The sequence below is a fragment of the Taeniopygia guttata genome, chromosome 9, assembly GCF_048771995.1.
Source record: "Taeniopygia guttata chromosome 9, bTaeGut7.mat, whole genome shotgun sequence".
Taxonomy (NCBI): Eukaryota; Metazoa; Chordata; class Aves; order Passeriformes; family Estrildidae; genus Taeniopygia; species Taeniopygia guttata.
In genome coordinates, this window is record NC_133034.1 from 19,001,660 (window position 1) to 19,012,500 (window position 10,841).

Here is a 10,841-nt window from a genome sequence, read left to right on the forward strand (position 1 = left end):
TTGCTCACTGTGTTAGGATTCACTTGAGATTCTTTAAAAAGGAGCACTGCAACAGAACCTGGCAGACTCATGTGCACTAGGTACAGGAACTGATGGATGAAACCACAGCACAAAGCATTGCCTTGAGAAAACAGATCTCAGAATGGTTCAGCACAGCAAATAAGGACAGGTCAGGAAAAATAAAAGGATTATTGCTGACAAATTATAATAAACCAGAAAAATGTATGTCCTCACTCTAGCATGGCTCCCTTTAATGTGTAGACATAGATGGAGCAATTAGTATTTGAACAAAAATATGTTAAAGTGGCATTACACACCTCGCATAATAAATGATCACAGCAAATATGTTTTTTTATCTATGCAAAAACATAACCTCAAGAATATGCACTTCATTATCCATCTAGAAGTTTAGGCACTGTAATTTGGAGATATACTAGGAACAAATTTGATTTAATAGGAAAAAGTATTCAAATGTTATGTTTGTCAAACACATGGGAAGCTTCAATAAATCATATGAATTGCTTTTAATTAGAAAATTTAAGAAGATACTGGTACAGTTAATCAGCAAGATCCACTGAATACACAGAATTCCTTGGCCTGGGCCCTATCCTCACTTCTCTCCACAAACCATTTCTTTCCTCAAAGATAAATATAGAACCACAAAGTTATTTTAGGTACATAACCCTTTGGTTTTCATATCTGGGATTTGAAATGAGATTGTGGATCACAAGTTTCTGAAATATAGAGAGATAGAGGGATTATTCTTTTATCTAAGTATATTTCTAAAAAAAAAGCTAATAATTTGTTACCTTTATGTAGTTGAACATGGCTTGCATCTTATTTTCTAGTTCAGCATGTCATTAAAAATAAAGGGCCAAAAGTTCTTCCTTCTGAATTTGGAAAAAAATTATTTTTGCTGTAAAATATCAAAGTGAAATGGAGTAATGACTTCAGAAGTATAGGAGTGGGCACTGACTATTTTCCATAGAAAAAGCACCCACCTTTTCCCAGGACATGAAGCCTTTCACTGGAAACAGTTTGTTGTATGTGATTTATACCAGCCCCCTCATTATAGAAAACCTTTTCATTGTGTGCATCAGAACAATTATAGAAATTCAGAATTCTCAGTGTTTTCTTTAGATGATGGGCTGGAAAGGTGCTGGAGTGACAGATCTTCTGGATTGATACAGTACAGAGAATAGCAAAGGAATTTTTGTTTGCACCTTCCCAGGTGGGTAATTTATCCCTGATCCTGACAAGGGCTCATTTCATCACTGGGCTCACGTGGGAAGAGCTCCTGTGTGGGGCTGACCCTCCCCTGTCCCCCAGCACTGGCAGCAAGGTATTTGCTACAGCTGCAGGCTCACATTTTCTCTCATTGCAGGACAGACATAAAAAACTTCTAAAAGTTAAGGTAATTAAAGAACTTACAGCAAGAAATTCCTGGTCATTCAAGCACGCTGTAGTTTCATACCATCTGCACAAGGGGCAATGAGTTATGTTCTTCACAGATGCAATTTTTTGTTATTTTTTAATTTTGTTGTTATTATTTGGATTTGTTTTCTCTTTTAGAAATATAAGGTACCATTCTGGTGTTTGATACAATATTTGGGGGAAAGAAAATCTCTACCCCAAGGCACCTCTGTTTTGCTGCCCAATTAAAAAAGTGTTATTTATGGGAGGAGAAAAAAAGGCTGGAATGGATACAAACAAATTGCATTAAATTTGTTGAAAAGATTACTCTGTTGTTCAATAACAATGCACAGTTCTTACCTTAGAAAAATAATTCCAGTATTAAGAACAACACAACCTATATTTACCATAAGGGACGTTTATCAAGACAAAACAATCGGGATCCAGTCTTAAAATTCTCATCTGGTGGTAACTGTCACAAAAGAAACAAGCATGAAATATTTCTGGATATCTTCAGTCTTCTAATTCACAAGAGATAAGGGTGAAGGAGACAAGTAATTTCACACAAAAGTGATAAAATTAGAAGATGAAAGGGAAACAAGAAGCAAGAGAAAAGGAGGCAGAAAAGTTAAATTTTTTTAAAACCCTAAGTTAAATTTAAATGATATGTGTAATCTGGGAGACATGAACACTGTGATTCCAAATTTATCATGTGAAGTGTCTACACACCCTTTAAACACCTGTACTTAGAGACTTTTGAAGTGATATTTTTTCATATGGGTGGCCACGGACATAATACCAGAAAAGGTTTACTGGGTGCCATTTCTTAGCTGTAGGTGAAATTCATATTCTGTGACTGCAAAACAAAGAGCAGGCAAAGCTGTTTCTAGGAAATCTCAATGGGAATTTTAGTCAGTCCTGTTGTAGAAAATTTACTGAATAATGGTATTTGATATTCAGTGTCTCCTGCAAACTGACAGTGTTGGAATTTCCCTTCCTTAAAGCACGTATTTGATAGCTGGCCTTCTTTTTGTCCCCCTGCTCATTTATATGTGTGTGGTTTTCCTTTTAACCCCCCACCCTTTTTTAAATTTAAATAAAACTCAGGAGGGAAAAAAAAGTGACAGAAGATCACAGGATGTGAAGATGCCATTCTGGGAACTAGCAAGCAGCCTCAACAGTGAAAGCAGCCAAGTGATCTTTCAAGTGGGCTATTACTGTAGTTGTGGAAGCAGAATAATGAAACTGAACAGAATAATTGGCCTAAATATCTGGTTAGAGGGCTGGTACAGAGAAAAGAGCATGAAAGGCTCCACTAAAACCACAGAAAGGTGGGTGTTCCTGCAATCAGCACAGGAAAAAAGCATTGAAGAAGTCTGTAAACTAAAGAAGAGGGGGAGGGGAACCACTGGAAAGAAATCCAAGCAGAGGAGGGGGAAGGGGGGAAAAATGCTCACTAAATCTGAAAGTCTAGAGGAAAAGAAAGCAGTTGATTGTACGTGCTGACATTCCAAGGATGGCAGTTGGGAAACAGCAATCAGAGCAGCAGTATCAGGGGTACACACTGTAAGAGCAATATGGGTGGCTCCTGAGATGGAACCCTTTTATGTATTTTTTAAAGAAAGATACAACTTGTATGTATATATATATATATATATATAAAGAACTTCAACTATCACTTCAAAGAGAAAAGAGACAACCATCCTCTCTTAACTGGTCATTTCCATCAGCTGAAGATTTATCATATGACTTCTGAATAGTCAGCAAACTCAGATGTTACGATCATCCACATCAGCACTTACCTCAGAAAACATCTGAGGATGTAAGATCCAGTTTAGCCATGCTCTATGTCTGTACATCAGAGATTCTTGCAGTGATTGAGGTGAAAGATTAGGATGCCAGCATTTTCCACACTCTTCCTCTGACTTTTGACTTCTGTAAGTGACCATTAACAGTCCAACCCCAAATATATACTATTTTCAGTTCTGATTACAGAAACACAAGATGCAGTTGATATTCCTGTTAATGAGCAATTATTAAAATGACAGCATCAATAGACAAGAATTAGAATTACATAACACTTTCAAAAAACTATAGTGAGTTATATTCTGTATAAATAGAATTCCCAATTTTAAGTGACAAAGCAGAAAATAAGTAGATTTTCATTGTCTGGTTTGCATTAGAGTTTTATAAAAATCAAGATCCATCAGCAGGAATCCTAATACAAGGGGCATGAGAGTGCCAAGAAACTCAATACAGAGAAACATGTATTGAGAACCTCAATACAGAGAAACAATCCAGCAAAACTGGCTCATTTAAACTTCAAAATGTCTAGATGATATTTTAAACACTAATCCATATGTCAAAAGCTGAAAAAAAGCAGCTGAAGGAAAGTTTTTAACAAAGAAAATTATGCATTAGTATCACAAATGTTGAGAAAGAAATACATTTCTAGGTAAATATGCAAAATATACAGGAAGAGATATTATCATAACCAGCTATTATGATTGGGAGCAAAATACATATTTTGGGGTGCAAAAGTCTTTGTGTAAAGCCCACATATTCCTGAAGGCAACTCAATTTTTAAAAATTCTTACACCTAAAGGTGTCACTGCTTCACTTATATCAGTAGCTGATCACAGCTAACAATGCTACTGGACCAAAACATGAGTGCCCAGGCAGCTCACAATGGACTGGTTAATACAGAGTTAATCTAAAGAGAAATAATTCCGAAGAAAAAGACATTGATATCAGGGTGATACAGAAATGATACAGGAAAGAAGTTGAGATCATGTATTTTCACAAGGATTCTTGGATCAGATTTATTTTATTCAATTGCTGTTGGATATTGCATGTAAGCCTTATTCATTTGGGCAACCCTACCACCTTACATATATCCTACACACTGTTATATTCACAACATCCTGAAGAAGCAACAACTTTCCCATCTCTCTCATTTTTTATGCAGAGAAATTACCAGAAAAAGAAGAAAAACAGAAGAGAAATCCCAGCACCATTTAAATGGCACAATTATCACTGAATTCAATTGAATGGAAGCTCCACCCGAGCGAGTTGAGGTCACAGACAAATTCTGTGCTACAGCAAAGGACTGTGCATCATTTTCATAGTACCCAGCACACCCAGGAGTATCTGAGCTTATCTTCTTTTTCATAGCTAATGCTGCCCCTAAAAAGCTTTCTGGTGACTCCTTCACCTTAGGTACCTGGTTCAGAATAGAAACAAACAGAACTGAGTAATAAAATGCACTGTAGCTGTACTGACCCTGCACACTCCACTGCCATGACTTCTCTTGTCAAGAGGTTCTACTTCCCTCCTGGATCTGCTGAGGGTTTCAAATTATAAAGCTATAAAGTTTAGTAAAAGTAATTTTTTTACTACAGCTGAAGGAGCTGGAGCTGTTTTGCTTCCCTTTTCCAATACAGCTAAGTCATAGTCCACCTCATAAAAGTAAGGTAAAAGCATGGTATGAAATAATTGTATAAAGTAATAAAAAAAAAGAATAGGTGTACATTCAGAATTCTTTCAATGGCTCCCTGTTTCTTGTTTGAATTGCAAAGCTTCCTAAAAACTACAAACCCCCAGAAAACTGTTGCTAAGACTACACATCACTTTGACACCAGGTAACCTGCATTTAATCTAAAAATCTCCTGTTTACCTCTGTAGGGTTTGCATTAGTGCCTTGTGCCTTAGGCAGTGATAAAAGCAGAACCACTGGGAAGGTATTCTGTAGAAAGGTGATGATCTGGGAAAGCTGATACTTTTGTAGATGCACAGTCTCTTTAGCCTTCTCTTTGTAACACAACCAAACACTATTGAAATTCCAAACATGCATAAATAATTCATTTTTAGATAGATCTTTCCCATGTGAGGTTACAACTTAACTAATAAGTTTCCAGACACCTGTACCATCATCTGGTCTGACCTCTTGCACTACAAAATCTGCAGTTTCAGCAAGTGGGCAGAATTTGTAGTTAAAATACAGCAATGGCCATGCTTCTGAGCCCTGCCATGAAATGAGACAAAATTGAGATGTACAGTGATAGAATATGTCAGTGTTAGTATTCATTTAAATTACTTCCTTATGCTTCTAACAAATATGGGGCAAAAATAAATCACAGACTGAGAGTGCTACTGCATTAATTCTTAGTTTGTAATTTACCAACTCTTAATATAAGAGCAGTCCTGGAAAGCAGTCTGGAAAAAAAGAGAAAATGTTACATAGAACTGTTATGTAACTTTTTGAATAGGATATTGTAAATAATTAATCAAAATGCAAGACCTGGAAGATCTTTGGCAGGAATTAAGCAAGAAAAGAAGAGTGATTGGCCTCTGTCTATTTTAGAAAAAAAAAAAAACAAAAAAACCCAGACCCAAAGACACACTGACTGCAAAATCTCAGAATTTTTGTAGGGCTTGTACTGGTGAAAGTTCTAAAGATAAAGTGTATTGTGTGTTAAAGGTCTTTTCCAACCTAAATGATTCTATGATACACAAAAAAGAAATTAGGGATAGTTGTGTAATTGTTGTCTAGTACCTCTTGTAAAAGAACAGATCATTACATTATTTCAATCCCAGCAGTTTTCAGTCTTCTCTTCAGAGAGCCACTTACATGTATCTGTGCCTCAAAATGAATGTTTCAATAAATTATCATTTTGTCTCTTTGATTAGAAGCAAAATTTTAATAAGGTTCAGTTCAAACCCAAGAACATCTCTGATAACTTACTGCAACACAATAAACTGGAACATAAATGAGATGCTGAAATACTTTTTAAAAATTAATAAATTTCTACCTGGCTAAATCAAATTATTGCATAAATCATCATTTGCATTAATCAGAAGTTAGTTGTCATCCACTATCACAAAACAATTTTGTCTTCCTGAGCCTCCAGAAACTACTAAAAGTGAAAATAATCCTTGAAAAAAAAAAGTGAGAATTTCCCCGTGGGACTTTTTTCACATTTTACTTAGTTTTGAATCCTTTATTGCATAACTCCCGTTTTACTGGCTAAGCAAATCATGTAGAAAGTTGATTTGAAGAGCCATAAACCAGCTTGTCCCTGGTCAAGGCTATCAGTCACCATCAGTCACCTTGTTACCTCAGCAGGGACTCTGGGCCACATTCCTGCTGCAGAGCTGTTCCCTCAGTGTGGTCACTGTGGCAGTGACAGTCACACCCCACATCCAGACCCACTGCACTTCTGGAAAAGTATTTCTTCTTTTCCAGGGTGGGAGAAGGGAAGATCACCATTTCTGCTGCAAACCCATGTAGGTTACATTTGCTTTTCATTTTCTCAGACCATAACATAAATAGCATAGGCAAAATGTTCCCTGGCTGTGACTGATTGAAGCTTTAGAGCAGAAGTGTTTAAGTGTGTCCAAGGAACATCAATGATCCATTCCCACCACAACTGAGATCTCCACATCTACGTTACTGCAAAGGTTCAGCAGTCAAAATATGCAACAGGAAGTGAGTAGAGGTTCTGGATGTTTTAATCTTCTGCACTCTCACTGCAGGAGACTATTCCTGTTTCAGGGCAGGAGGGGAAAATAAATCTATTCTAAAAGTCTTGGTTAAACATTTATTTTTAATATAGATAAAGACTGGGTTTTGTGACAAAAACATGAACTTTTCTGATTATTTCTAACATCTCTTAAAGTTCTCTCATTTTCAAAGCTCTTCATTTACTTTTTTCCACTCATGTAATCAGTAGATCCCAAATTATCCCTCCCACATTTACAGAATCTTTAAGAAATGTTCTATGACTCAGATGTCTTCTTTGCACTTTCTTCCTTTTCAAGCTACTTGCTTGTACCTCTGCTTCACTGGCTCCATAATTACAAATTTGATTTGAAAATATTTCTTCTCCTTCCTAATATTTTTCTCAGCTTTTCTAGTGAGAAGATTATTTTGCTGACCATTATGCACAACTCTCTTTCCTGTGGTACTTAAACCCACTATGTTTGGAAATCCAGTATGTTTAAAAAAGCTATGAAGGCCAATGTATGCTGTGTATGCACAAATGGGATGTGTCAGTTATGGGCATTGCTGACAAAAGACAAGACTACAGGGGAATAATTGGGAAGCATTAAGGTACTCAAGACCACAAGTCTCCACTAGACCTCAACAGGATTGGTATTCCTAAAACTCTTTGGTGGGATTTTGTTTTGTTTTAAATACTACAGCTAGTAATAAACAAATAGTACTTTGTTATACTATAGTCTAACTCAAAATTCATTGTTAAGGTTCAATAGCTTGAAGTAAAATAGGGTTACAAGAAAATATTCGCAACAGAAACATATACTGATGTTCATAATTAATTAAAGGCAAAACCAAAGGTTCTGGTTCTCTCTGACCTTATAGTCGCACTCTTATCCTATTTTGCCTTTTATCCTCCTTTCATAACATAATTGTGGTGTTGTTTTTAAATAAAGACAATATTGGTTTGTAACTTTGTTTTGTTTTGCTTTTAAAACTGCTCTAAGCACTTTGAAGACATGAACTAAACATGAGTGGTACTTTAGATTAAAAAAAAATCATAAAGCAGAATTGCATAACTCTCTATAAACACAGGGAACACTCTTAGACAATAACTACAAGGATATATACAGTAATAGATTCTTAATATTATCTCTTCTAAATACACAAGATCATCAAGAAATCTGAAGGACTTTTCTAGTAAACAATTTAGTTGTATTTTACTGTATTTTTCCCTGTTCACGTTACTCTAAAAAATTCAGTAACTTCTATTCATTTTCAGCTAAGACTACAGTGCAATGCTTTCACATAACACAAATTTTTTCTTTTCAAAGCCTCTATGGGAAACCTTAACCCTGACTGCACCTATGTTTCCATCTGGAGTGTGCCAAGTTTCAGGGATTTGGCAGACTTGCATATACAAGAGTTTATTAGTTCTGTAATTAATTTTATGTGCATGAAAGCATAAATGCAGATTGGGTACAGATTCATCATCTGCTTCTTTCCATTAATGAAGACAGTGTTTCCATAAGATGAAGAAAGAAAAGAAAGGAAGGAAAGGAAGAAAGGAAAGAAAAGAAGGAAAAAAATTATCTTTTCTGCTGACTCCCTGTAATGGTAGTAGACACTCAGACCAGTGGTTGAAGAGGTGCTGAAACAAAATAAGCTGCTTGTCTCTATTTTGCACAATACTAAATATTGCATCAACATGTACCACTCAAAATACTCATAATACACAAAATTTCATCTCTGAAATAAAGAGGTACAAATGTTTTATGACCTCTGCTGCTTCTGATGCTTTCCCACTATGGGAAGACTGATAGTGAGGCTATCTGGTGTGTAAAAACTCTTTAGTAAAGTGAATAAGCACCAGCATCTCATACCATGGAGCACATCATGGGGAAATCCTTTTCAAGAGAAGTGGGGAATTGGCACTATTTTAAAGAAAAATCATCATCACCATCATCACAGTTCCTGATTACAGATGAATAACCAAGGAGGAAAACATACAACATTTCACAAGTTCTGGAGGTGTTCTACTTTCATTGTTCAGGTTTTTGATTCCACTTGCCACACATTGCTTGATAAGGGCTGAGGTTTTTTTATAGCCCCTTTCATTATCTTTTTCAGAATTATAGGGATTTATTCAATCAAGATTGTTTTGCATTTCCAGCAACAGCCATGCAAATAATTGTGCAAGTTGTGACTTCACCTAGTAACAAATGCTGCCTGCAACAAAATGAGACACTAAACTGGAGACTGATAAATTCCACTATTTTTTCCAATTCCAAGTCATGTTCCAAAGCAGATTGGAGCTGCTGCAGACTTGTTTCTTTCAGTTCAATATCTTCTTTAAAGTATTTTTTCAATTTGTCAATGCTATGCATTATTGCCATGTACTTATTTTGCAGGTCTATGCTTAAAATTGTCATGTTCCTGTGAGCTCATTCCAAGCACAGTCACTTGTTTTATTTTATACTGCATCCAGATATTTTAGTCTATGGCAGCTAATGATGCTGTCTCTTCTCTGAGCTTCAAATACACTGGGGAGTTGCATTCTAAGTCATTATAATATTAGCAAACACACTGAAGATAAAAATTAGTTTATATTTCCCAAATCAATTGCATCTGAAAATAATAAGAATTTGGCAATGAATACAATTGCTTCGATAATCTAATCTAGAAATTTCAACACCTGCTACTCCTGAACAAAATTTTGCAAAGCACCTTTTGTTCATTTGCCCATCTCCCATTTTGCACTCTGGTATTCAGTCAGATCGTTGTGAGACATCTGTAAAAATTATCTGCAGCGTCTCTATTGCCATAGTGCAGAAATCCAGCAGCTCTCCTCATGAACTGCAGAAGCAAAAGCAAGCACCTCTCCATGCTGCACACTGGTGTGCATTTCTGCATGTTTGATAAGGCTTTCAGTAGAGTTGCAGTCAGAGGTATTTCTAGCTGCCATTTGATGGACAGTCTGATCCTGGTTGGCTACTGTAAAACATAATCTGAAACACAACCATGGCGTATTTTTAACTTCTGCCATACACAGCACAGGCTGCTGCTGAGGAATTTTCCTCTCCCCAAAGTGATAAGCAGACAAGACACCACTGATGCTGCTCACGCTTTGCTCAGTGGGAGGTAATGCAAAAGCAGCTCAACAACAAATATTATATTAACAGCGTGCTGCTCCTTCTCTTCTCTCTCTCCCATCTCAGGTTCAGAGTTGGAAAGTGATAACAGACAGGACAGGCTGCAGTCTTCTTCAAGCAAAAGGAGTGAAAAGAAGAAAAATCCTGTGGTAAGTGATTGCTAGGAGAACAGAATTTACTGAAAATGCACTGGGCTGAAGGTAAATAAATAACTGACCTCTGTATTCAGTGTGGTGCTGAGCAGCTACAGCCAGGAATAGAATGTGTCAGAGCAACAAATTAATCTCTCAGTTGTACTGATGTCACTGAGGGTCCCGTAGATTTACAGCTGGTGTTTCTCTAGCTCTGAAGTGTGGATATCAACCTGTCGGTTCATTGATGCTGCACTTACTATGATGCACTTACTACGTGTGGGTGTATTTAGCATCAAATACTGACAACCAAACAGATTCTATACTTATCTGGCATATGAAACACAGTAAACTATTTCCCCAGATAAAATAGCTAAAAGTTTAAAGCATCTGTTTCTTTGAATACACTTGATAAAACAATCTTACGAAGGATGCACACATTTTAATTCCTCAAAAACATAAAAATTAAATGTTTCAGAGATAGATTATGTAGGTATATGGTATTATGTAGATCATAAATCTTTCATTTGTGATATTTCTTCATTTTCAAACAAAAAAAAATTCCCCACCACATACTTCTATGTCTGTATCCAACACAGACTGGTTTGGACTCTAAAGATGGTATTGATGACACAACATAGATTAAAA

The 10,841-nt window shown here is 36.3% G+C and overlaps 1 protein-coding gene and 1 long non-coding RNA gene across 8 annotated transcripts in view; one reads left to right on the forward strand and one right to left on the reverse strand.

Moving 5' to 3' along the window:
* Positions 1-10,841, reverse strand: part of LOC115496429 (uncharacterized) — a 266,317-nt gene that overhangs the window by 252,404 nt on the left and 3,072 nt on the right. The gene's annotated exons all lie outside the window — the stretch shown is intronic.
* Positions 9,770-10,841, forward strand: part of LOC140684746 (uncharacterized) — a 1,852-nt gene continuing 780 nt past the window's right edge. The window contains exon 1 of the long non-coding RNA XR_012057471.1: positions 9,770-10,211. This is a non-coding gene — a long non-coding RNA (uncharacterized lncRNA). The remainder of the gene's footprint in view (positions 10,212-10,841) is intronic.